This window comes from Sturnus vulgaris, chromosome 2, assembly GCF_052056855.1.
Source record: "Sturnus vulgaris isolate bStuVul1 chromosome 2, bStuVul1.hap1, whole genome shotgun sequence".
Classification (NCBI taxonomy): Eukaryota; Metazoa; Chordata; class Aves; order Passeriformes; family Sturnidae; genus Sturnus; species Sturnus vulgaris.
Window position 1 is genome coordinate 111,828,151 of NC_142244.1, and position 27,488 is coordinate 111,855,638.

The window sequence follows — 27,488 nt, forward strand, 5'->3', positions numbered from 1 at the left end:
ACAGCCATTCTGTAATTTATTTGCTCTTGCAAGCACCATCAGCATCTAAATTCAGCATTCTCAGGGCAACTCCAAGATTCTACTCCTGAAAAATGTGTGCAGTGTGATAAGCTCTGCATTCCCAGAGCCCACGTGAATATTTTAAAGCAATTCTTTGAAGAATAAATTTATGTGTGGCTCCCAAGAACAATTTGGACACAGAATTTTCAATCTATACATAAAGCAATGGTTGTCTTGTAATTTCTACTCCCTGATAAAAGGAATGAAGCCTTTCAAGGAGGGAAATGAACAACAGTGAAGTCAAGCAGTGAGGATCTTCATGTGCAGGACAGATACTCAGATCAGCCAGAAGAGCAGCTGACCAAAGCTGGAATCACACAAATATCCACAAACATTAAGCAAAGGGCATAAATGTGGTTTAAACAAACAGCTGTTTGCTATTAGAATGAGGGTTTTCAAATACTATGTAGGTAATACTTGGACAATGTAGCCCATTGTTTAGGATAAGTTAAAGGAACCATTCCTGGAAAGAATTGTTTGTGGTCAGACTCTCATTGTTACAACTCTTTTCTCACCCCATCTTTCTCTCTCTTTGGCTGCTGTGGCACCCCATCTATGTCTGGTAAAACAGATCAGTGGTTGCCTTGAAGCCCACTGCAGACAGCAGTCAATGTATCTGCTCCCTGAGCACCTCTGGGGCTGTGGGCAGCACATTTCTCTGCCTGTCACCCAAGTCTGTGACCCTCTTGCTGTCTGTGTGCTGCCTGAGGGAAACTGTGGTGGGCTCACCCTGGTTGGGTGCCAGGTGCCCACCAAAGCCACTCTGTCACTCCCCTCTCAGCTGGGCAGGGCAGAGAAAATACACCAGAAGGTTCATGTGTGAGATGAGGACAGGGAGAGATCACTCACCAGGTACTGTCACAGGCAAAACACGCTCGACTTCAGGAAATTACTTTAATTTATCACCAATCAAATCAGAGTAGGGTAATGAGAAATAAATCCAAAACCTAAAATGCACTTTCCTCTCACCCTTCCTTTCTTCTTGGGCTGAGCTTCACTCCTGATCTTCTCTACCTCCTCCCCACAGCAGTGCAAAGGGACAGGAAATGGGGACTGCAGTCACTTCACTGCACATTTTCTCTACCACTACTTCCTCTTCAGAGGGAGGACTTTTCAAACTCTTCCCTGCTTCAACATGGGTTCTTCCCATGGACTGCAGCTCTTTATGAATTGCTCCAGTGTGAGACCCTCCCTCGGGGTGCAGTCCCTTGGGAGCAGTCTGCTCCAACATGAGTCACAAGTCCTGCCAGCAAACCGGCTCCATCATGGGCTCCTCTCTCCATGGGGTCACAGCTCCTGCCAGGAGCCTGCTCCAGTGCACCTTCCCATGGGGTCTCAGCCTCCTCTGGGTATCCACCTGTTCCAGCATGGGGTGCTCCAAGAGCTGCAGGTGGATCTCTGCATCCCTGTGCCCTCCAGGGGCTGCAGGGGAATCTTGGCTCCAGCCCCTGGAGCAGCTCCTGCCCCTCCTTCTTCAGACCTTGGTGTCTGCAGGGTGTTGCTCTCACATCTCCTCACTCCTCTCTTTGGCTGCTGTTGAACTACAGGGTTTTCCCCTCTCTTAACTAAGTTATGCCAGAGGTGCTCCCACCATTGCTGACGGGCTCAGCCCTGGCCAGCTGGTCTGTCTCAGAGCTGCTTGGTTTTGACTCCATAGGACACAGGGGAAGCTCCCAGCAGCCTCTCACAGCTGGAAGCCACCCCTGTAGCCTCTTGGTACCAAAGCCTGGCCCCACAAACCCAACCCAGGGCTCTTCCTGGCTAAGTGAGCCATTACTCACCTTGCTTGCAGCTGCAAAACTCACGTCTGGGCAGACACCCCACTTGTCGAGAACCCAAATTTCATTTCACCCAGCCTTGCCAGGCTGAAAGTTATGCAGCCATTCCCTTTTTCTCTGCAGCTACTAGAGAAAGGAAAACAGCTCTGAGAGGGCAAAGGTGGGATGGGGCAAGCTGTGCCCAGGGAGTGCTGCCTTTCCCCATGGTCTGCCCAGAGATGTCAGGGAGCCACCTCTGACAAGGTACCCCATTTGTAGATGGATACAGCTGAAGTGAATATTATTTACCATGTTAGGAGCCTCACTCTCCTTTGAAATAGAGACAGACTTATGATGGATTTAGCCCAGTAAGTAGAGGCTGGAGCTGTGCAGTCGGCTGCAGTCTTTCAGCCATATGGTTTTGATACTCATAACATTCCTCGAATTAAGGTTCAAGGAAAACTTCAAAGTCTACTATTACTTGGTGAAATTAATACTATTAGTGGCATTAATCTGTGGACTTCAGTTGGATTCTCCACCTGAGAGGAATAAGGAATTAGTCTTTTGTAATGATGTGTAGTCACAAATGAAAATCCTTAAGAACTGTTGGCAATTTGGTCCATCTTATTCAGGGGGGAAAAAATAAGCATGGAACATGGGTATTTTTCTGTCATTTCAGAAAATAAAGGAATAATCACCTTGTCTCTGTGAAGCTAAAATACATTCTTTTGTCCATTTTTGTTTTGTTTCATTTTATACGTCTGTTAAAGATGTTAAGATTTTCTGTTATAGATTTAAAAAACCAGAAGTACATCTAAGCATGTCTTACTACATGTGCATCTAAAAGTACAAACACAAGGAAAAAGCAGATATGATACGAAATTTGATTCCCATTTTAACCTAGGAAATAACCAGCAATAAGGTTAAAAACAGAACTCCAGAACTACAGTAGTTCAGATTTCAAAAAGAAAATTAACTTGTAGCTATCAGATTTGTCCATTTGGTCTCAATTTGTAACTGAGAGCAGTGCAAACTACAGAAGTAGTGACAAGTCAATTTTACTTCTAGAGAGCATTTTACTTGATATTCAAAAAAGTCAAACCACAGAAATAATGCTCTTTTTACAGCATAAAGTTTAGCTTTTGTCCGTTGATATTATTGCCACATATTTAGAATCTGAATTATATTTACCTTCCCTAAATAATAGTATAGAAAAAAATAAATGGAAAAGAACTGGTGTGCTGAAAAAAAGCAGATTGCCTCTGGATGATAAAGGATCTACTTAAATATTGTTTCAGTAGACCAACTGATACGTCTAGTAAAAACAGACAAGCTTTGATGCATACAAGCCTGTTTTCAGATCTAATAAAAGATATTGCCCCTCTTTACAAGTTCTGGCTAGCTTACTGCCTTATACCATTCTGGCTATAAAGACACAGCTATTGCTCAAACATTATTGCTACTGTGAACCTTCCAGCCAAAATAACACTGCTGCAAAAGTCCTAGTATGAGGTACTTCACATTTATCCAACATATTTTAATGTAATCTCTCAGAAAGGCTACAGGGCTACATAAAATACAGCATGGCATGCAGTTAATCTGCATTATGTTCTGAAGTGACCTGTCACAGGGGCATAATGGAACAGCAATAGAAGTTATCAAAATTCAGTCTTTACAAATCATCCATGCAAACTGACATTTGCTTACTGTACCATTTCATCAAAAGAGAAATAATGGGTTTTTTTGGACAATGGGAATTATTTTTGCAGGTAAATGGCAATAAAATACAGATAGTTGAGAAAAAACTTCTGGACAGAGTAAAAAAGGAAAAAGGGGAGTGAAAATACATAACTAGAGGTTCCAAAATCCTACTTGTCTGTATGCTACTCTATGAAATCCCTCTTTAGACTGAAGAAAGAAAATCTTTAGTCACACAGAAAAAAAATGCTCTGGCTTTACAAAATTGCAGACTTTCTTCCTGTAAATATTTTTAGATTTAAGCCTTTCTTAGAATCTATTTTTATAAAGCTCAGATAAAACCACTGATACAAGATCTGAAATGAATCTGTGTTTCTGCTTAAATCATGTTAGCATGTTTGTTTCAAAATGTGTTGTTTACTCTTAAATAATAGTTTCCTATTGTTTCTGATCACATCTTTTTTTTTTTCTTTTTCCATTCCAAAAGTGTAGTGGCAGCCCTTCTCCTTTCAGAGTACACTGTTTTGAAGTTTTGAAACTTCTCATGGTTTCTTAATGACACTGGTTTCACATGATCCCATTGTCTGGCTCTGCCTCTGCCTGTTGGTTCCCCTTGATTCTTTCAGCCAATTTTAGCAAAGCCTGAATGAGGAAAAAGGGCTTTCAAAGAGATACTAATTCCTACAAAATTTTAGGAAGACTGGTAGCAAAAGGAGGAAGAAATGCTAAAGAAATGCCCACTGTTGGAAGAAGAATTACAACTCAGTTATTATTCCTCCTGCTTGCCATTAGCTAATCAAGCTCCTGAGAAGCCCAGCATAACCAACATAAACCAGGCACTCCAGCACATGAGTGATGTAAGTCAAGGCTGGAGGGAGATCGGGGCTGGAAGGGTGCAGGATGCTCAGCCCTAGGAAAACCGGCTGCTTCCATTCTGCTGCACCCATAGCAACGCCCGTGTTTACAAACCCTACTGAGGAGAAGATGGCCATGGTGTGACGTGGATGGGGTTTGTGAACAACAGGCTCCCTCAAATCCCTGCCAGTGCCATGACAAACACTCTGTGTGCAGAGAAGAATTCGGAAAAGCTGAGGAAATTGAAGTAGTTCACAAATCTACAGATTTTTTTTTTTTTGCTGTTTTTTTGGAACAATGTCCTCATTTAGCACATTTAGGAACAACATTGACAAGTTTTAAGAACAGTTTCCCTTCTTCCCTCACTCTACTCCTAAGGCTGGAAGGAAGTCAAACTTCTTCAAGGTTCATGTGGATGAAGAGGACCATATGGTTGTCAAATCAATTTCTTGAACTCTGTCCAAGTCCTATGAGATGGATGCTTTTCACATGGACACCACATGGTTTATCTGAGGACAGTTCAGCTAGGAATGAACTAGACAGGAAAAATATTTTGAATTACTCCCTCTCGACAAGATAGGCAAGATACTCTTTTAGGCCTATAAGCAGACTTTTTGACAAATGGTCTCTGCAACATCTTCTAAGCATTTGGTAGGCACACTGAGAATTTCTGTTCATGCTGTTCATTTAACCCATATGTGTACAACTAAATGAATAACATGAAAATGCCACACCATGTTTCTCTTATCACAAACATTGTTCCTAATCAGATAACATCCTTTACTCAACATTAGAGACCACAGGTCCCTATAAAATCCTTTTCTTTTAAAATTTCTATGATTTCTGCCTAAGCATCTTTTGTACCTGTAAGTATGGAGGGCAAACTGGATTTAACTGCTTCTATGAGTCTTTTAAGAGTGACATTATGCCTATTTTAAAATCACTGTTAATATCTCTTACATTCAGAAAACAGAAGCTGAAAGATGGAAAGCTACCACTATGACGAGAAGTCTTACCCTGATGTGAGGAATGGTAATTAAACAGTCAGGAGAAACTCAGGAGAAACTAAAATGAAATGTCTATACTTGACCTTTATTTGCAACAGAAAAGAGATAGAGCATCACTCCAGAAGAGTTTTTACAACTTTTGGATACATCATTATCACGGGATTTTTTTCCTTAATTTTGAATGTTAATTTATTATTTATTTATTAATTTTATGGCAGTACATTAACTACTGCCATACAACCTGTTGTTTTTGAGCGCTGGTGGACAGTGTGTGATGCAGCATCCAAGGGGCTGAACCAGGAGAAAAAAAAGATCTTTTGTGGGTCTGTGGAAAAATTCTGCTTTCTTCCATCTGTTTTTCCTTCCTTTTGCTACCCCACCGCTGAACTCCACAGCTTTACTCTGCAACAGCAGTGTTATAAATTTCATTTTTGTCTACTCATGGAGCAGTGCAGCGTCAACCAGAGTTTAAGAACTGGGGATAAACACACCCATTAACATAGAGATTTTCTAAATTATGAGTAATTCCCTTGCCAGAATGTTTTGTTTTTCATTTTCAGCTAGTTCACAACTGGTTTCACTTTTTGTTTGATGGGCTAGCTGCAGTGTGGAGCAGGGAAGCCTTCAGGGAAATGCTTCCCTTCTCCACATTTTCACACTGAATTAAAGACATCAGAAAAGCATTTCTAATCATACCAACAATTTCTAATCATACCAACAGTTGTGTACAGCAGGGAATGAACCAGAATTCTGTCACAGTTCTCTGCGTGGATGCTTACTTTGGAGCACTTAGATTTGTGAATGCCTACTGACTTCTGTTCTTCATCTCATGGGTATTCTTTAATCAGAAATTTATCTTACTTGTATACTTTCGCTTCCACAGCTGCTGCACAAACTGGTAACATTTATTTGCAGTGTTGGGGTGTGTGAACCTTCTCAGGCAGAAGAGTGTAGCACAAGGCGAGCCACAGCAATACCCTCAGAAGCCCGAGCAAAGAGGGGCAGGCACAGATTCTTTTCTGGGGAGGAAGAATTCCACAGGCAGAAGTCTGTGTGCAGTTTGCTGGTTCAGGAACCTCACAGGGCCATTGTAGACCCAATATCTTCTTTTATTTGGTGCCATAAATAGCTGTGTGCTTCAGCCTATTGTGACCTTTGATTAGCATGGCTTCAAGCAACTGCTGGTCTGTAAAAGCACTCCAGAATACACCTTTCAACCTGGCAGGAGCTCAGATATAAACAACAATAGTTGTTTTAAACAACAATGACTTTTTCCCCAAGCAAGTGCAAAATTCCACTAGTATTGCTGTGCTTCTGCAAGTTGTACATAAAGTAGAATCTAAAACCTGAAAAGTACCACCAAATGTCCCGGGGAGTTGAGGAGGAATCGGTTCTTCATCTGTGCCAAGCCTAAGGTTTCAATTTAAATAATCAAAGCTTCCACTCTTTCTCTTGGCTGAAGGAATGCTTCTTCACAAGAGGGAATACTTCCTACAAGTTGTACCACTATTGTTTCCACAACTACTGTTCATATTTTTTTTTGTTGTTGACTTTTATGTGAACTGACAGTCAATTTCTTGGTGGACAATTGCCCACATTATAAAAATCCACTGATGTGTCACTCTTTGGCTCTGCTAAACAAAAACATGGTAGTCAGAAGGAACACAGTATTTGGCTTGTCATTAAAACAAGGATCTGCTTAACAATAAAAAGAAATGACCATCAACAAATACAGTTTATTTTTAAAGACAAATGTAAAATATAGGCAACTACAATTGTTTGAGGTACTGCTGTGTCTCTGTAAGTTACCAGAAAGTGAAGGACTTGAGGGAGAATACTGTGGTGGCAAGGGAAGGTACAAGCACTATAGGTGCAGCTATTTTAAATGCTTTCCCTGGGAAACAAAGTGCATAAATGGGAAATAGGAGGAAAAGCTGAAAGCAGTCGATAAGGAACAAAAAAGGAGGCCACAATAACATGCCCAGAAGCATGAAAATCATACAGATAAAAGGGCAGTTTTGATATGATTGCACGTATTTCTAGCCCAAACACGAAAGACTTACACTTGCAGACTTTCACCATGGTTATGACTTGTTTTTACTGTTGAAGAAAATGCAGAGAAAGCTATTCCTTCAGTAAACAAACTGTTGCACTTGTACAGTGATGAAGCAGCTGCACCCCTTGTCCTTTTTACTGAGTAGCTAACACAGCAACATACTTCAGATTTTCATCCCAAATAATACCATTTAATGATCAGTAAAAAATTAGTAACTGCTACATTAGGAAATATCAGAACTTATCACCACTTGGTTTTGAGCTCCAGCTTTTTACTGAAAAACACCCTCCCAAAGTTGTTCCAACTCCTGCAACGAGCAATTGGATTTTTAGTCTTTTCTGACTACCTGGTCCAAAAGATAAAACATTTTGCACAAGATTTAAGGTTGTCGGCCTAAGCCTCTCAAGCAAATTCCAACCTGTGGAGCCTAAATTCCTCCTGTGTTTTCAACTCAATACCTATCTTACACTTCCTGCTCCGAAATTCTTGAATGATATGGTTAAAATGGGACTTTGATCGTGGCATACAGACTAACAAAACTAAGCACCACTTCAGGTACTCCTGAAGTGCGAGTTCCCCATCTCTGCCAAACTTCTGCCCTGCCACAAGGCATCCTGTCCCGTTTTTTCAGGGTTTTAATTCCAGGCTTGAAGTCCTCCCGGTCGCTATATAAAGCGCGTACATAAACTGGGGTTAAAGAACCAAAGAATCACAGAATATTCAGAGCTAGAAGGGGCCCATGGAGATAATCGAATCCAACTCCTGGCCCTGCTCAGGACACCCCAAGGGTCGCACCATGTGCGCGCTGTCCAAACGCACTCTGAGCTCCGCCAGGCTCGGTGCTGTGACCGCTGCCCTGGGGAGCCTGCAAGAGGAACAAAAGGTCCGTGCAGCTTTTTAAAAACCACCGGTGCCGCCGACCCGGCCGCCATTCGGCCGGCACTGAGGGACCGGGTCCCGCTCCCGTGGCGTCCCCAGCGCGGCGGGAGGCGGCCCCGCTGACGTCACCACCGTCACCGCCCTGACGTCATCATCCGGGCCCCGGCGCGCGCCCGGCGGCGCGGGCCACAATGGAGAGCGCGCGCGCGCCCAACCGACGCGAAACAGGCCCCGCGCGCGCCCGCGCGCCGCCGGCCGTGTGTGTGTGTTTGTGTGTGTGTCCCCCACAGTCCTCATCCTCCCCCTCACCGCCGCCCCCGCTCCGCACACGGACACACCGAGGGGGCTGGCCGTGAGCGGCAGCCCCGGGCGGGCACACGGGCAGCGCGTCGGCGCCGCGCTCGGGTGGCCGAACCGCCGCCGCGCTGGGCCGGGTGCGGAAGGCGCTGCCGGCGCCGCCATCTTGCCCACGGGGCCCCGCCAGACGCGGCTGCGCCGCCGCCGCCGGGAGCGCGAGGAGCCGCCGCCGCCGCCGCCTCCCTCCGCGCTGCCTGCCCCGCTCCGCCAAGCCCTGAGCGCGGAGCTCCCGCCGCCCGGCCCGGCCCCGCCACCCCCGCCCGGCCGAGCCCCGGGCGCGCGTCCGCCCACCCCCCCGCGTGCGCCCGGTGCCCGGACGGGGCGGAGCGGAGCGCGCAGGCCCCGGCCCAGCCCCAGCCCGAGCCCAGGCAGGGCCGCCGCCGCCGCCGCCGGGCAGCAGCTGGTGACGCAGGAAAAACGCCCCAGAGAGAGAGAAGCGCTCAGGGCCGGCACCCGGAGCGCGGGCAGCGGCGCCGGATTTGCCCTCCCGCTTTCCGCCGCAGCGCAACCGAGTGGGAACCGGGGGAAGCGGAGCCGCCCCCTCAGAGCCGCGGCCTGGCATGAGACATTGCCCCGCCGGCCGCCGGGCATGAGGCAGCGCCCAGGAGGGCTCCGGGCCGCCGCAGCAGCCGCCGCGGGACGAGGGGAAGCGGTGCGGGGGTGAGTGCGGAGCGGTGCCCGGGCGGGGCCGGGCAGCTGTTTGTGCTCCCCGGGGATGGGGCTCCGCGGGCCGGGGCGCGGCTGGGGGGGGAGGACGGAGCTCCCCGGGACCCGCGGGGCGTGAGGCGGCGGCAGCGCCTCCCTCTGAGCCCCGGCGTGTCGGCCCCGCACCGCCGTGTTTTGGAGGGCGAGGGAAAATGGCTGACGGCTCCTCATCCCCGGCTGCCGGCGGGGGGGAGCGCCCGGCGCCCTCGGGGGGCTCTGACCGCCCCGCCGGGGCCCCTCTGGCCGGGCCCACCCGGTGAGGAAGGCCCGGTGCGTCCCCGCAGCGCTGCACCGGCATCGCCTCCCCTGGTTCTCGCTTCCCTTCGCCCCGAACGCCATTACTGAGGTGGAGTGATTGGGGCCGCGTAGGCCCGGGCGACGCCTGGAAATCAGGCCCTGCCGAGGCGCTTTCCCGACGGTCTCAATGAAATCCACCAGCAGCAGCTCGTTCACGCCCGCTGTAAACACTGTTAACACGTAGGCCACTCCTCTGGCCTCGGCTTCCAGCGCCCCGGCTGCCATGTACGAAAAACGTTCGTGGCTTTTTCATCTAATTCCTGCACTTCGCCGCGCCGCTTCTCCTCGGAGTTGTGTCTTAGGGCTTGTCTGTAGCGATTTATTTTAGGCAGGACAGCCCTCTTCCCTTGCCCGACGTGTGCGGCAGGGGTAGTTGCGTGTAGTTTGGCCGCAGGTACTCTCTGTTATTGTCCCCGAGAAAACGGGGTTTCACCAGTTGGATGGGTTGTTGGGGTTTTTGCGTGTTAGTTACCACTGTGTTAACATGTGCCGTCCCACTTTGTGCAGCTTTGTTTGTATACAGTGGGATTTGCTTTTCAAAATTACTTATTTGTTCTTGAGTGATTTTTTTTCTTGTAGAGGCATCCAAAAATGTTGAGGTAGTTTTTAGGATGCCATATTTAATTTTCAGCTTGCTCTTTCAGAAGTCCAGTTAGGTATTTTGAAGATTTGCAATAGCTTGCAACTGTACAGGAAAAAAAAAAGAACCTTTCAGAAAAGAATTGTTCTAATTAAATGTTCACAGGACTCCCAGGCTCGCTGCAGACATATTGTGTCTGTCTCAGCTGTTTTCGTGTTATCTGTACAACTCAGTTTATATTCGCAGTTCTGCAGCTGTGTTCATATCGCTGGACGTTTGTATCAGCCCAAAGACCCTCTGAAGTCACAGGCTCGAAGCCAGCACAAGGCCTGCTTTTGCTGACCTACTTGCAGAACTGGGGCCTGTATTTTTATAAAAAGTTGTTGAATCGAGATACTATTACCCATTCTTGTGTATACTTGTGGCAACACTTGCTATGATAGACCACGTAACCTGTGTTTTTCAGCAGCTTCTCAGATGCCTGACAAATGGTGATAAAACTGTTACATTTAGGAAGAGGCTATTGATGGGTGTTTGGGGGATTGACCTTTATTGATTATGGAATAGAAACAGTGTCCCTGGTAAGAAAGATTTAGGGGTAACTGAAAGCTTAAGGCAGCTAACTTTATTATTCATATCGTACTTAGGAATTTTTTTTTTTCGTCTTTTACTTCAGAAATTGTCAGGCCTCCCCACCAACAATTTTGCTGATCAAGTTGCATATTTATTTCAGCAAAATCCAAGTAATGCATCAGGGAGTTTGTTTGCTTAGGCTTTTTTGTTTTGTTTGCTAAATTAATGCTTTTGATTCTTGGAGTTGAAGTAATGTTTATTCTTTGAACCAGCAAACTGCAGCAGCTGATACCAAGAATTTCAGGGAGGCATGTAGAATACATGTATTGATTATTCTGTTGCAACACCCCAGACACCAGTGATGCTTAATGATAGCTGTGTACAAACCCCAAAAACATAATCATAAAGCTGCAGTGGAAGAAACTCAAATTATCAGCATCTTTATGGGGAGGGAATTAACCAGAAATAAATGTAAGATTGTATCATAGTAACTTTTCCCTCTCCAGTGGGTCTTGTACTTTTCTTTTGTGTAGTTTGTCTTCAGGGTGTTTCTTTTGGGAAGCTGCTGTCTTAATCTTTCCTGGCTGCGACTTCATGTCTTGCAGAATTTGCCTTTGTGGCAATCTCTCTGCCCATGGAATTGACAGGAAGACAACATCTGGAGGTGTTAATCAATAAAGATAGTGGTACCAAAACTGTTTTCAGTCTCTGTGGAACACTGTCACCCTTACATAAACATTTTATTCCCCACATTGTGGTGCCTTTGTACTCAGAAACAGACTAGTGCAGCTACCCTGTGTGTTCTAAAGGCACGCTTTTAGGTTTATGCATTTTATTAATATGCTGAGATTCGTAAATGAGAGACTCAAAATAAACTAAAACAGTGATTAGTGTCTGTTTTGCAAAATTAAATTGACTTCTGAGAAAATAAAGGTACCTGTAATACCTCTGTTCCAAGACATCTTATATTTGAAATTAAAATTAGTTTAGGAACTTCTAGTATGAATACAGCCTTGGGTAAGAATGGATAGGAATTTATTTATTTATTTATTTATTTATTAGTTTGAACAATTTATTTTTAAATGGCTTTGAAGTTTTGTTTCTGCCAGGTGTGTATTGAAAAATATATTAAATTCCATGGAAAATATTTCTGCTTCTGCTCTGCTTCCTGCTCTGGTTTAGACAAGTTCATAACTTATTTCAGATATTTGCATGGAAAATACTTTTGTGTTAGGCAGTACTCTGAGTGTAAAGATATATGTGTATATAAATATATGTGTGTGTATGTATTTACTCACTTTTTTTTTAAAGAAATACTGTTTTATCTATTCTCAGAGATCAAAAATAGATATATTTTGGAAAACATCCAGATCAAGATAGCCTCATCTGTGAAGTAAATGAATCAAAGGTGTCCCTTACTGTTTTTAACTTAAAGCAGGATTTTATTTTTTTAAAAGACAATCCAAACCCTGCAAAACCCTTGAAACTATAGTACTTACGTGAATTCTTGCTCTTGTAATCACAAGAGCCTTGCTTATCCAGCACTTGCAGAGACCAGTGTGAAGATGTAAGAAACTTTGTTGGATTTTGTGTTCCTTTGAAAAGTTGTCAATGTGAAGCTTTTTGTGTGCTGTAGGCAGCTGTTTGCTGGGTGTGAGCATTAATAGTAATCTGAACAGGTCAACGTGGTTTCTCTTGTGCAGCTCTTTAAGTTTTTCTTACGTGGATGTGTCTTCTCTTCAGCCTCCGTGTAACTGCACCCAGTTTTATTATCCATATCACCCCTGTTGAAAATCAGAATTCTAAGTTTAAAGCTGTACTTCACTGTACGTTCCTTGTCTTTTGCAAAGCTGGCAGCACTGTGCTGTTCTCATAGATTTGTCTCATATCACACATATTATCTGTGATCTGTAAATACACAGCATTACTTTTACTTTTAACAGAACTGAGTGTTGTTCTGATATTCCATAGCAGAGGTGAAGGAGGCAAAGAAGGTCTTCTATTAGCACATAGTTGCATGAATTGAGACTTGAATTTTTTCTGTCTGGGAACTTTGAGCTGCTTCAGATTCTGTGTTAGAAAAACACAGTGACATTTTTCCGTGTATTAAATCTTTTTTGTTGTTGTTCTTTTACTAATGTAGGAACATCTGAAAGTTCTCACACTCTTATTATGAAACTATAATTCATTATGAGTTCCCTTTTTAGAGCAGTTACGTTGTATTGCCTGGTTCTCTTATGCTTAAGGCTAGAACATTACTTGAGATTATGGTTAACAGAGGTTTCCTCTGCACTTGGAGATTTAGATATTTTGTTTAGAGTTTTCAGTAGGTAGACAGGGCAGAAAACTGTTCTGTCATTACCTTGCACTCTCAGAATGTCAACTGCTGCTTTTCTGATACATTACAGTGCTCTGAGCCCATTGGTGCATTGAGCACGTTCTGTAGATCTGGGTTGGTAAAGTAATTTAAAATGAGATGTTGGTAACGTTACAGGAGGGCTGTTAATAACTGTCTTCACTGTAGAGGACAGGAGGAAAGTAAATAAAGTCTTAAAGTTGCCAGTTGTGACTTAATATTAAATCTTTTTACTTCTCTTTTGGTTTTAGGCTTGTTTGTTTTGGTTTTTTTTCTTGATGGAGCTTACCAGCACAACCAGTTTCTTCTGCATTTTCTGTTACGAGTTTTCTAATATTTGCTTTGTTTTATAAGAAGCCATTAGTTACTCATTTTATTTGAGAGTTGAATTCAGTGTGCTTATTAAGGCGTTTTGGTTGCAAGTTGTTGATGTTTTCAAATAAAAATTATAATGTTGGAAATGAAAACCACTGGGATATAGCTATGTTCCCAAGCTTGCTTTTTAAAAGAACATTGTTGATACATTATTTTCTTCAAGGATGAATTACTGTTGACTATGAGAATGATTATTTGCTTTTGGTTAACTTTGTCAGTACAGCTCTGAAAGAGATCCATGGAATGTAGATTTAAGATCTACGTGTATTTTGAGTGCTGGTATTATCAACTTTTTTCATGAAGTCAAATTGAAGATGCTATGGAAGTAATGGGTAACTATCAGGAATGTTACTGTGGGAAGCTTTTATTTGTACCATCCTGGATCTACTTACAAAACCACTATGTAACCCTGTTTAGTGACTTAGTTTTCCTTATACATGTAACTGCCCACAGAAAACTGTGATTTTGTTGCATTTAGATCTTTGCATGGACATTTCAGCAAATCCTACTGTTTGGTAGTTAGCATTTAGCTGTGGATTTACTCAGAAGAGGGGAATTCCACATTGCATCATTCCTTAGAGATGTGCTTTTTTTTACAAATTCCATTTTTAAGCTGGGATTCAAGACTGTTGAAGGCAAGACATCCTTGTTGCATGAGTTTCCTCATATCCTCTCTGTTATAAATTGCAAAAGACCTCCTTTTTTTTTAACAGAAGTGTTCAAATGACTGCTTTAAAGTAATGAAAAGTATGCAGAGGGAATTTCAAGGCTGTCTTTTCATTAAGCTTTCATGTAAAATACCCAAAACTCAAGTAATAGAAAATTGTTCCTAGAAGGGCCTTTAAGACAAGTAGCAATTTTTTGTAACAATCGAATGGCAACTTGGAATAACAGAAAAATGCACGCTCCAAATTCCATAGAGTTCAGTCCTTAAGTCATTTAATTGCTGCTTAATCTTTTCTCGAGCTTCAGCAGGACTAGGTGTGGGAAGAGGAAAAGGTTTGGTTTTATGTTGGGGTGGTCTGAGCTGTAACAACATGAAATGATGAAAAAAGGAAAAAAAGAGTGTTTAGAAATGTGTTCATTGAGAAAAATCAGTAGTGATGTGTGTCAGTTCGGATCTCTCTGTTACCAGAGAGGCTTTTTTGGCTGGAGGAGAGTGTTCTCACTGACACTGTGGTGTGGGATAGTGGGGACAGGCCTATGCTGGCTGCGAGTGGAACTTCAGTTTTCTCGTCCAGAAATAAATTTGACAGTGAGGAGAATAAAAGTCTGTTTTTTAATGTAAGATAAGAATGAACACTGTTGTCAAAACATACTGGTATCTTGGTAAATGAGCCTTGAGTTGTTTATGGTTTGTTTTTCTGTTGTTTTAGCAATAAAGTACTTCAGTGTGTTTTTTGGTAAAATTCAACAGGATAAGTCCATGAATTTTACACTTAAATAAGAAAGATGTATCTATTTAACATACTTTATAGGTGAATAGGTAGTAAGGTTTTGATAAATTAAAACCTTAAACTATAGTTTAAACTCTGTTTTAGACTTTGTAGATTTCTGATTCAGAAATAGAATATTACTTAATTGATAATTTTTGATGTTTTCTTTTAATGTGTTTCCTTGAATCCTTTAGCTGTGAGGATTTCCCTTTCTTTCAATCTTAAATTGTGACATAAGTCCTCTGGAGCTTGAAGATGTAACTCAAGTGGCTGGTTCTACAGTTTCAGGTTCCAGTTTTGCACAGCTCTCCATATGTCTTGACCTGTCTTTCAGACAGTGTTTTATTAACCACAGTGGGATCTTAAAATCCCTGGTGCTTTTCTTTGAATGCTTACAGTGGTGTGTGTGTATATAGACACACTCATGGGACTTTTTCTAGGAGGATGTACTGACTCTTTTCCCCTAGGTAAAGTGGTAATGTCAGATTTCTAAAGTGCTTTGCAGCTCTCTTGCTGTGTTGGGATGTCTTTGTGATAGTTTTGGTAATTAGGCAGGAACACAACTTGAAAATACTTACAGTTTGTGTTCTTGTAGCAGTTCAGCCAGGTTGCTGTGGTTAACAGTTTGTTACATGTCTAGTGAAGATGTAGCTGAAAACATGAATTCCCTTTGTGCCATTTGGGAAACCTTTTTTTTTGCTTTCCTTCCGTGTATAGGATGGGAAAAATAAGGTTGGGGGTTTTTTGTTGTTTTTTTGGATGGATGCAGCAACCATCAGTTGAGTGATGTTCAGTGAGATGATCAGTGAGTTCAGGTGGTGAAACCTTGGTGTAAGCTAACATGTAATGAAAAAACCCCAATCAGTCCCAGCCTCTGGTTAGCAGGTGTATGACTGGAATTTTCCGCTTATCTGCACCATTCTGAGATTTTTTACTAGATGAAGGAGAGTTTGGTAATTCATCCTGTCATGAATGTTCCTTTTATTTTCTATCACTTTCCTGATAATGGTATGAATATTTAGGACCAGTAGAACCCGGGATATGTTGCCTGGAGGCAGCTGGAGGAGGATAGTGGTTAGTTTAGTTTCATTATTGGCAGGTAAGAGCCAATATAAGAGTTTAATTTGGAGGTTCCACTGCACTGTGTTGTTTGATCCTTAGATTGTACTTCAGAAGATCATCTTTTTCTGAAGTTGAAATTGTATTGATACTCAATGCACTGTTTGTGTCCCATTCCCCCAGGTACAAGTGCCGCCCTGAGGGCTGAGGTGGTATGCAGGTTATGGACATTATGTAGGCCAGCAGTGAGTAACTCAACAGTTGAGAGCAGAGGATCAAAATCTCTCCTACTTTGTGCTTTCAAGTATGTGCTTACACTGTGCTACACCTGAAATACAGTTTCAGGATTTGGCAGTGTTGGATGAGTCACTGCAGTTCTTTGTGGGTGTAAAAATACAATAAATAAGTAGTAGTTCATGCTTAAAGTGAAGACTGATGCTTTAGTTCTACTTTGAGTTAGTCTAATAGCAAAATTTGTTTTAGATGTGAGTTTATGATTGTTTGTCGTTTAAGTTCTAAATTGCAGTTGTCCACTATATTTGAGATAATCCATATATTTGAGATAATCAGTTTCTCTAGTGTGTTTCATCAATTTAAATTATTGTATTAGAACTTTGTTCCAGAAATGGAGGAGAGGAGAAGCCTGAACAACCATGTTGACATTTAAACAGTTCAGTTGCACTGATTTTTCCTTTGATAGGAATTATGAAGAAGTTATTTTGGGGATACATTTCTGTAGGTATAAAAAAACTTTGCTTCTTACATAGGCTGCTGAAGTGTTTGTTTTCACTTAAGATATTTTCGTTATTTTTGTGATGATTTTCTTCTAACAAGAAAATTTTGTTATAAATTTTGTAGTTTACTCCTACTTGTGTGTTTGGTCAGGTGTTAGTAATCTGCTTTGAAGGAAAGTTGTATTGTCTCTGCTGAATAGCTGATGTTCTGTTTCCCCAGGATTGGTGATGCTAGGAGACACTTTGGAGACACTTCCTAGCTGTGAATAAGAGCATCTGCATTACAGATAACAGCTTGTTGCAAGGTGCATATAATCAGTTGAGTTTTTTCTTTGCCTTGCTGCATTTGTAAATATGAGATTAATGTTTGAGGTGCCTTGTTCTTGCAGAGATTCTTGATAAATGGAAAAGTTTGTTTTCTTCATATTATTTCATCAGGACATGGGGTTTGTATTTCAGAGCGGACTTCTCAACAGAACTAAAAGCTTATTTTTCAAAATGCATCCATTATTAGATTTTTAATCGAATTATTAGATGGCTCAGTGAAGTTACTTTAAACTTGTATGTGGTGAAAAACAAATGATGCAAAGAGCTTTGGGAAAAAAATACGAATCATGATCTATATCAGCATTTTATAAACATTTAAGAGCCATTTAGGGGGATGGTAATAGATCCTGTGATTCAACCTGGCCTTGAACACTTCCAACAGTGTGACATCCACAACTTGGGGCAATGTGTTTGAGTGCTTCACCACCTTCACAGTAAAGATTTTCTTCCTAGCCCCTCATCTAAACCTACCCTCTTCCAGCTTAGAGCCATTCCCCCTTGTCCTTCTCAAAAGTCCCTCTCCAGCTTTTTTCTAAGTTCCCTTTATGTGTTCTAAGATCTCCCCAGAGCCTTCCCTTCTCTGGGTTGAACAACCTCAGCTCACTCAGCCTGTCTTTATGGCCCTCTGGTCCTTTTCCTGATCTGCTCTGGACCTGCTCCAGCAGTCCATGTCTTTCTTGTGCAGGGGACCCCAGGGCTGGACACAGCACTGTGGGTGGGATGTCACCAGAGCAGAGTAGGGGAACAGAATCCCCTCCTTCACTCTGCTGCCCACACAATGTTGAATGCAGCCCAGGACACTTTGGGCTTTCTGGGCTGAGCCAGGGTCATGTTGTGCTTCTTGTCCCCAAGCACCCCCAAGTCCTTCTTCTCAAAGCTGCTCTCATTCCATCCTTCACCTGGCCTGTACTTGTTTGGGATTGCTCTGACCCATATGTAGGACCTTGCACTTGGTCTTGAACTTCAGGTTTCTCTAAGTTTACATAAACATGGAAAATGGGGAAATAGAGTGAAGCTTGTCATTAAACTGGTGTTTTCTCCACCCTCCTCCCCCTCCTTAATTAGGAACTCTTCCTCCCATTGGATCCTTGACTCATTCAGTCAGATGGAATTGGATTGTCATTAAGTATTTTATCTATGGGATTCTTTCTGTAAATGAATGTGTGACATCAGTCTAAATACTGAGTAGAATTATTCCTCTGTTAATAAGCCTGATAGACTCTTTAGGTTCTTACCATTCTCATCCTGTACCCAAACATTAATCAGAAAGCTTGTGTTGTCTGTGTTATTGGTGAAGAACTGAGACGGAGGCTGTAAAACCTATCTCCTGTCATAACTTTTTAAATGGATTTTTGTTAGATATTTAGGTGCTATGAGTTTTATTGGCTTAGGTTGCTGTTGTACCTCCTCACTGTTTCTCACTTTTCTCTTTCTCTCAATACCCAGAAGAATGAGAGGAGGACAAAAAGGTTAATCTGAAAAAGGCCGGTGTGTTCTCCAGCAATGTTTTTGAACGAGACACTTGTTCTTTGGGGAGTTCTATATAGCTGTCTTATAAGCCAGAGATTTCCCTTTGATTTCTGAAGTTCTGGTTTTTTTCTTATAAAACATCATTAAACTTCTGTGTCAAATAAGGTACGGACAATTTTTCTTCCTGGTGCCTCAGTTGATTACTGTTTACCCAGGAGACTTAGTTTGATGGAAGTGAAATTACAGTGGAAACCAGATTACTCTGAAAATTCCAATTAGGTAGGAGAAAAATGACAAATTGAGCCTTTGACAAATACAGAGAGCATGTTGTGTCTGTCTCTCCTGCCGACATGAAATTTTGTTAAATGAAAACTTGTGAAAAAGTCTTAAGATGTTGAATGTCACAGTGGATGTAGCTGTTGTACTCAGCTACTCATATTCTGTTATCTCTAGTTTGTTTTTTTTAATTATTATTTTTATCTGAGATTCCAGATAATGTTTGAGTAGTAGAATTTTGCTTACAGTTTCATAACTCTGGCTTTTTTTTTTTTTGTCATCAGAAGTAAAATTTTTACCACCTTCTGGGTTTTACAGTTTCTATGTTACTTGCTGTAGCTTTGTCCTTAAGTTGTCTGCTTGTAGTGAGATTATTCAAAGTATTACTGCCAGATAATTTTCCTGACTCATTGTGATCTGCTGAGTATTCCACTGGCTTTATCATAATTTCCAGGACAGTTTGTTGCCTTCACCTTCTCGGGCTTCTTGCACTTGGCATTATTTGCTATGGCTGTTTAATATTTCTTTCATGACTGAACTTGTGCTGTTGGTGGACTGACATTCCTGGCATTTATAATCTACTAAACAGCTTTCTCTGTGCACTTTCCTGTGATATCCATTATGCTTGGGAAGAGTTTTAGTCTTTATGACTTTTCTGTGTTGTAAAGTCTCATTTGTGCTATCACGTACATGAACCTTGGTTGTATATTAGTTAAATATGTACTAATTGTAATGATCTGTGTTCTGTTTCCTTCCCTTTCCCTCATCTTCAGAGGTGTAATTTCATGAGAGATTTGCAGTGATGCTGAAAGAGTTGGTTCTATTCATGGTTATGTGTTCTTCCTGTTTCTCCTGCCATTGTTAGTGTTCATATGGCATATTATGCAGCTGAAAACGAAAATGATTTTATTCCTATCCTCCAGTTACCTTTCAGCCAGATTGGCTTCTTGATCTGACTGGTGATGTGGTGATGCAAGGGCTAATTCCATAGTGGTGAAAAAGTGGTTAGGATGGAAGCCAGCAGAATCGCCCTCCATTGCGTCTTGTCACAGCAGAGACTTCCCTGATTTCAAACAGAGAGGCTTTACACTGAGCTAAGGCTTGTCCACATGCAGAAATAAAATGAGACTTATTTTCTAAAATTTGTCAGGATATAATACTTGTACTGGGGGATGAGATTGCTGTTTCACACTGGGATTCCAACAGTGGAAGCAGAATAGATCCACACACACACACTGTGGTGGCAAAACCACCTTATTAGAGTCTGTCACTCTCACTTGGTGCTGATTTAAGCACTGTCCCTGAGAAGAACAGGTCCAGTGTTCCTCTTGTCTGTCCTGGCCTGTTAGTAGGCTCAGCTCCGAAGTGGGATCTTTGTAGGCTGTTTTGTGACTGAAGGGAAGGCTCTTTAGCAAGGGAGTTTATAGGATTGGCATTTCATGAGATTATTTCAGTACAGGGAGAACAGCAGTATGTGTTGTGGAGTTTTTTTATTTTGTGTGTGGTCAGTTGTGGTTTTTTTGAATGACTTTCTGGTTTTCAGATAGCTGCAACAGGATTCTTAAACCCATCCTCAGTCCTTAGGATGTGATAGTAGTTGATTGTTTTCTCCTGCATTTCTCAGTAAAGAAGGTTTTTATGCTTTTTAATACACTTCATGGATACAGAACATTGTGTTTCTGAGATAGTGATGTCACTTCTTGGTTCTGTGGGGGGGAGTGAACATAGTGGAAATGATTCTCCTATTTCCAACCCTGCTTTCTTCTTAATGTACTTTCTAGGGGCTTCTTGTTCCTTTCCAACCTCCTCTGCTATTTATCTTTCTGCATCTATATCAGACTACAGCCTTCATTGTGTTGGCAGAAGGAACATGAAGACAGAAGACAAAACTGCTGTTGTCACTTCTTAATTCCCTATAGAGGGGCCGGGATTTTTAAGGGGACTTGTTACACAAGTTCTCTGGAGCAGGTAGATAGTTTTCAGGGATTTCTGGAGCATTCGGTCTGCCTAGGAAGATGGGCTTGTATGAATTTGGTGGAATGGAGCACATTTAAGGCAGACAATATTAAAAGACATGAAGCTATCATTTTTAACACCTCTAGGGAGTTTGTGCAAGCTGGATTTTTCAGGCTAAGTATCTTCTGACTGAAATGGTTGTAAGGCAGTGGAAAATGTCAAAATGTTTACTTGCAGTTATCTGGCATGGAACAGTACAAAAATCACCAGGCTGAGTAGGCAGTTGGTACGTTGAAACTAGTTCGAAGTTTGGCTAGGTTTGTAAAACAGTTGTGAAGAAGCTTATTGAAGCAGGAATTTTCATTCTGGTATCACTTTCTTCTGTATTAGAGATATTTGAATTGCACTTGACAATAATCATGGTAGAGTTTGGGTTCTTGTGCTTAGTTTGTGCTGATTAAACATTACATGAAAAGCAGAGTTTAAAAAAAAGTGAAATTAAAGCTAGTACAGTAACAGGAATGCTTAGATATTTGAGTTGAAAGCATTTTAAATATCTAGGGATTTCACAAAATTTTTTTGTCGTGATTCAAGAATGTAATCTGCTTCCAGCTTAATACCTATGTTAGGTATTATTAATACTTAATGTTATGTTAGGTGCTGTATCATGCTTTAATTATTTACAATTAACCAAGCAGTAAGTTGTGTTGATTTCATACTTTGTGTGAAAATTTTCATAATGTGTTGATAATATCAGAGAATATTACATGTAAAGACTACTACTACTTAATTAATTTTCTTTAGTGCAGTCTTTAACACAGTTTAGAGATGCCTTTAAGTTTTCCATAGGGAACATGAAGGGAGCCAGAGGGGCTGAGCCTGATTTTTGCAGGCCAGTTTTAAACTTCACTTTTCTACCAGAATCTTTACAGTCCAACTGCAGTATTGGCATTGGGTGCTACACACCACGGTGACACATCAGGTGCTGTGCATAAGCAGGGTTTAAGAAATAGTGCACAAGTAACATGTAAAAATAACATCATAGTAATATCCCTAATTTACTGGCTGAATGACTTTAGCCAGCTTTTCAAATATTTATAGTCCTGAGTTTTGCAAAGCCTTAAGTGCAGTATATATAGTATAAATAAGGGCGTATTTTAAAGCTGCAAGTGGGACAAATCTGCAAGATGTCATTATCCTTCCCTTCAGATACTTGAGAAAGAATGAAGGTAACAAAAGCCATTCAGCACTTACCAGTGGCCTGGTAAAATGCATTAAGTTCATCAGAAATTACAGAATCCACAATTGTTTATTTATGTCTAGAATAAACCAAGGCTAGGGATGGCACTGAACATGAGTGGGGATTTGGACATCAGTATGGTTTGGCACAGTCTTCCAAGGATGGAGTGTTGAAGGGTTATTTCCTTTTTTTAGTCTGTTCTGTAGCAAGAATTGGAGTTGTGAACAGTATTAAATGGCTCTAGTACCTCAGAGGGAGTGTTTTGATTTAAACTTTTCTAATTAACTTTTTTAGGTTTTTATTTGCAGTTAGTATTACCTGTAATCCTGAGGCAGTTAAACTACATGGTTGTTGGAGGTCCCATTCAGATGAACAAAATAATTCTATTCTTAAATATTCCTGTAATTGGAGGAGGATGTAGATATCTCATCATTTTAGCTTCATCAGTGCTACCTATGAAATTGTGTTAAAAAATTAAACTGGAGCTTTCTTTGTGAGCCCTGCAGCAAAGGAAGAAAACAACATCCAAGGAAGTTTCAGAGGTTTGTCTTCTGTTTATCCTCTGCTAGAGCTAGGGTACCAAAGTTCTTAACAATTATGAAGGGTTTGAGCCCCACTCATAAAAAAGAAGTGAGGTATTCTGTGGATGTCTTTTGGAATTTACAAGACCCGTGTTCTTCTCTAGTTAATAGAAGGACCTGACTTAGAGAGACATGCTAGAATGTACAGCAACCTAAAATAACAATAAAACCTTACTGGTTAAATTGCAGAGCTTTTGAAGTTCGGGATGTGTACTATCAGTGGCTTCACCATTACTCTCACAATATTTGATACAAACCCTAGTGTTTTTACCAAGTTAAAGGTCCAAGCATTTGATGATGAACGAAGAAAGGAGCCTTAAATACTGCCAGGGTTGGGCATCTGCAACCTCCCTGGGCAGCATGTTCCAGTGTCTCACCATCCTCAAACTAAAAAATTTCTTCCTAATATTTAACCTAAATTTCCCCTCTTTCAGTTTGTGCCCCTTACTCCTTTTCCTGTCACTACCATTCCTGATGAAGAGTTGTTCTCCAGTTGTTCTTCCCTGTAGACCCCTTCAGGTACTGGAAAGTTGCTGTGAGGTCTCCATTCAATCTTCTCCAGGCTGACCAGCCCCAACTTCCTAAGCCTTTGTTAGGGAGATGCTCCTCTGCTCTTAACAATTTTGTGACCTCCTCTGGACTTGCTCCAACAGTTCCATGTCCTTATACTGGGGACACCAGAACTGTTCACAGCACTCCCAAGTGAGTTTTCACCAGAGCAGAGGAGGAGAATCAAAAGATGTTAGAGACTACCTGAATTTCTGCACTGCATTGTAACATGCTTGTCTGATTAAATTTATAGAAAAAAAATAGGGTTTAAAAACATGAACTTTTACTGAGCGAAACCAGAATTATTAACATGATTTTAACAAGCAGGAACACATTCCTAGCCAAACCCTTTACCTAGCAATTCACAATTTCATACTGTTAATATATCACCAATTACATAGATAAAACTGTAAAATTGCTAATAAATCTTGCACATGGCACACAAAGGAATGGGATGACAAGACTGAGAAGAGATCACAGAGTAATATGAGTTATCTGGCAAGCTTGGCACAATAAAATGTACACTAACACAACCGTCAGGTCATTTACCTAGAAAAAAGCACATACAGAAAACTTGATATATATTGGTAAACGTGACAAAAAGCACAGTTATTTTACAAAAGCAGCAGCCTACGAGCACCACAATTGTATGTTTGTAGCAAGAATAAATCTTAGCACTGTCTTTTTCATAGAAACATACAATTCTGGTCACAGAACTGATAAGAAACTTCTGAATTACAGCCTTCTACATCTATAAAAAAAGTGAGTAGCCAAAACCTTCTCCCTCCACACCAATTTGCTGCCCTAGTGAGATGAGAGTGCTGTGGGATGAATCAAATATCTGAGCCCATTACGGAACGTGAGAGACCATTCATTGCCAAGGTAGCCTGGCTGTTCTGGGGTTTGCAACTATTTATCTACTGCCTTGCAGTTACGGAATAAAGATGTCCTTTTAAGACTGCTGTTTCTATTCTCTTTGACTTTTGAGCTTATCAAAGAAAAAAAAAAGAACTGAGAAATCAGCAGACAAGAACTACACAAACTGTATTTTTAACTGGCACATTCCCTTCAAAAAAATCAGAACTGCCAGTCAGGCACACAAAATCAGGGAGAGCAGGAGAACCTACCTTTTCTTCCAGCTTTTGAGAAGAGGTACAGCATTTCCTACACATGATATGGTATCTCCTCCTTGGTTCTGAAGCCCCAAATTATAAATACAGTAAGGCATTGTTTCAAGCTAGGAGCTTTCAAACTGTGGACTTCAAGAAGAGATCCAGTACATCTAAAATGTGTGTTTTGCAGGTCTTTTGGCTTGTGATGCAAGAAAACATTTGACTGCTTGAATTAGCACACAGAACTAAGAAAAGCATCTGATACCACTACTATCTATATATAGATACACTTTCAGTTGAAAGTAACGTACATAGAGAGAAACCATCTTTAAACATAACTCCTAAAGCACAAGTGATAAAGAGTAACATATTTGGTGAAAGTGTTCTTTGTACCAAGTGAAAAAGGAGGATGCCAAGTGCATTCCCAGAACACTGGGACTGTTCTGTGCTCAGTGTATGGGATGGTGTAGCTGTCACATCTGCTTTTGAATGGGATGAATCTAGGATCAAACTATGATTTTAACAGCCAGGAGTAAGGGACCAAGAGCATTGAATCAGTCTTCAGTGCAAACTTCGGAAATATTATTTTCTTGAAGTAGTGATGGGTATAATGATGCAGTAGCAATTGCTCCATAGGTGATAGATTACCAACTGCGAACGTATTCTTTTGCTGTGCCTGAACTGCTCTATGGCTGCCAGAAAAGGACTGGGTTTGCAGTCGGACCTGAACTATCAACTCAATCCTAATTGGTTCTATTGCCAAGAACACATTTTTTGGGTTGCAAGACAGCTTTATACATAAATAAACTGTAGTATAATTGGAAAAATACAACACTATGAGTTGGGTCTGAGTGAAACGAATTGTATACTGAAGTTCGTTGATACTTTTTGTTGTTTTAGTTTTGAAGGTGTTTCCTGTTGTAGCTCGTTCTATTAATACAAGGTAAAAGGAAATCTTACCCACTTCTTTGCATGTTCATTGGGAATTCAAGAAAAGGGCTTTATAGTAAGTGAAAGTCATGGTTCAAAACATTTAAGCACTTTAAAATAGATTTTTACATTTACTAGCTAGAAGTCAGTAAGTGTGCTTTTCTGAGGTTCTAGTGTGTGCATTTACCAGTGCTTTTTATATTTACTGGATTCTGTTCTTGAAAAGTCTGGGTTTTTTTACTATCACAACTAAAATTTTAATCTCTCACCATAAAACCCCATGTTATTTAGCTGTTTTCCAGTGCCTTGAATGTAGTTTCTTCATTGCTGGGAAATGTTTAGACCAGTAATTTAAATAATAGAATTTTAGGGGCCGTACATTTATGTTCCTCTTCCTTCTGTCATGAGTTACACTGAATATCTTTGAGGATGTATTTTGATACCAGTTGAACCAGTGTAACTCCCAGTGAAAAAGCTCCTGAGAGTTGAAGGAATGGTTGTGCAGGATGAGAGGCCTAGTCCTGCTCAGCACTTTGTCTGTGACAGCAGCCTGGGATGTGCACCTATGGAAAAGCATGACAGCAGGGCCACAGCTGTCTGAGGGGAACTCAGTTAAATGTCTTAACGTTTGGTGGGGTTTTGTGTAAGGCATTGACTGGGTGCTGTATATTTGGATTTGTCTGTTTTCTGTCACATGAGCAAAACACTTCTTCCGAACAGGAGCTGAAATTGCTTTAACATCTGGGAGCCAGAACTAAGTGTGTGATCTGAAGGGCTGTCCTTTCATTGCATTATTTGTGAAAAAGCATCATGTGCTGTAAGTAACTGGGGTGCACTGTCTGACTGTGCCCTGGCAAGGGAAGGTCTTTTGGAAAAAGACACTGCTGCTCTCCAGTTCCCTTTCAGGGCCTGGCTTTCAGCAATTACTGCTTTGAAGTAAGACAGTCCTTTGACATAAAGGGTTTTCTTTTTTATTTAAGTCTTTTGGGAAGTTATTCCACGTGGAAGCACCTCTCTTCTGAAAACACACTGGCAGGCTTGGGGTAGTTCAGCCTGGAGAAGGCTCTGGGAAGACCATAGAACCCTCCTAGTATTGAGAGGAGTTTGCAGGAAAGCAGGAGAGGGACTTACGGCAAAGGCATGTAGTGATAGGACAGGGAGAATGGCTTTAAACTGAGAGTAGGTTTAGAGTACATGTTAGGAAGAAATTATTGCCAGTAGTGAAGCACTGAAGTGAACTTCTGGGCACAGGTTGGCCAGAGAAGTTGTGGATGCCCCATCCTTGGAAGTGTTCAAGGCCAGGTTGGATCAAAGAAACAGCCTGGTCTAGTGGAAGGTGTCCTGTCCATGGCAGTGGGTTCGAACTGGATGATCACTGTAGTCCCTTCCAACCCAAACCATTCTGTCATGCTGTGAAACAAGTTAATATGTTTTGAGTATGCTGGCTTTGTTGCCTTGATATGCAGAGCCAAATTCCTGTTGTCAGCCTTGGCTTGAATACAGTTTGTTTTGATTAGAATTTCTTGGGCTCTAAGTTTGGAAGTTCACTTTCTATGCTCTTACTGCTTGCTTAAACTCATGTGAGTGCTGCATGTAGGAGCACCTTGTGCAAGGTGGAGTTGGATACTGTTAAGCAGATGTATCTTAACTGAGCTTAGTCCCAACACCAAGTTTTAAAATTAAAAAGAAAAGAGTCCTGAAAGAACTGAAGTATTTTTGTTATGTGAATTTGAGGGCAAATGGAATTATATGTTTACATGAATCTTCCAGAAACTTATGCTGCAAATTGACTTAATTTCAGGTGTATGATGTGGAATGATCACCAAAAAAGGTTACTTGAAGTAACCTATTTTTCAGTGAGAATTACTTTAGTTTGTAACCGTTACAGTTACTCAAATTCTGTCTTGTACTGTAGCATTAAGACATTTATTGCTTTGAAGTAACGTTGGAACCTGATGCAGTTGACTAAGTCTCGTATACACTCAGTTCTTTAGGAGGAGAAGGAATTTAAAAGGGTTTTTTTTGTAATATATGCTATTTGAGATAGCATTTTGTGATTGCTGCTTATCAGGTATTTTTTAAATGTTGAAAGTTAGATACTTCTTGCTCTACTGAATGGCAGCTTAACAACAGGTTTTGCATTAATCATTGAACGCATTTCACTTTCAGTGCATGTCAGTGTTAATGAGCGAAATGCTGCGACCTCCAGTTCTCTATTCTGATTATGTAAATAATTTCCTCCTTTCTGAAAGATACAAGGCAC

At 41.4% G+C, this 27,488-nt stretch overlaps 1 protein-coding gene across 3 annotated transcripts in view; it reads left to right on the top strand.

The window, feature by feature from the left end:
* Positions 1 to 9,191: 9,191 nt before the first annotated feature.
* The window catches only part of USP9X (ubiquitin specific peptidase 9 X-linked), a 96,617-nt gene continuing 78,320 nt past the window's right edge, over positions 9,192 to 27,488 (top strand). For all 3 annotated transcript variants that reach the window (XM_014876762.2, XM_014876764.2, XM_088160386.1), the window contains exon 1: positions 9,192 to 9,329. The gene's annotated coding sequence lies outside the window, so the exon portion shown is untranslated. The remainder of the gene's footprint in view (positions 9,330 to 27,488) is intronic.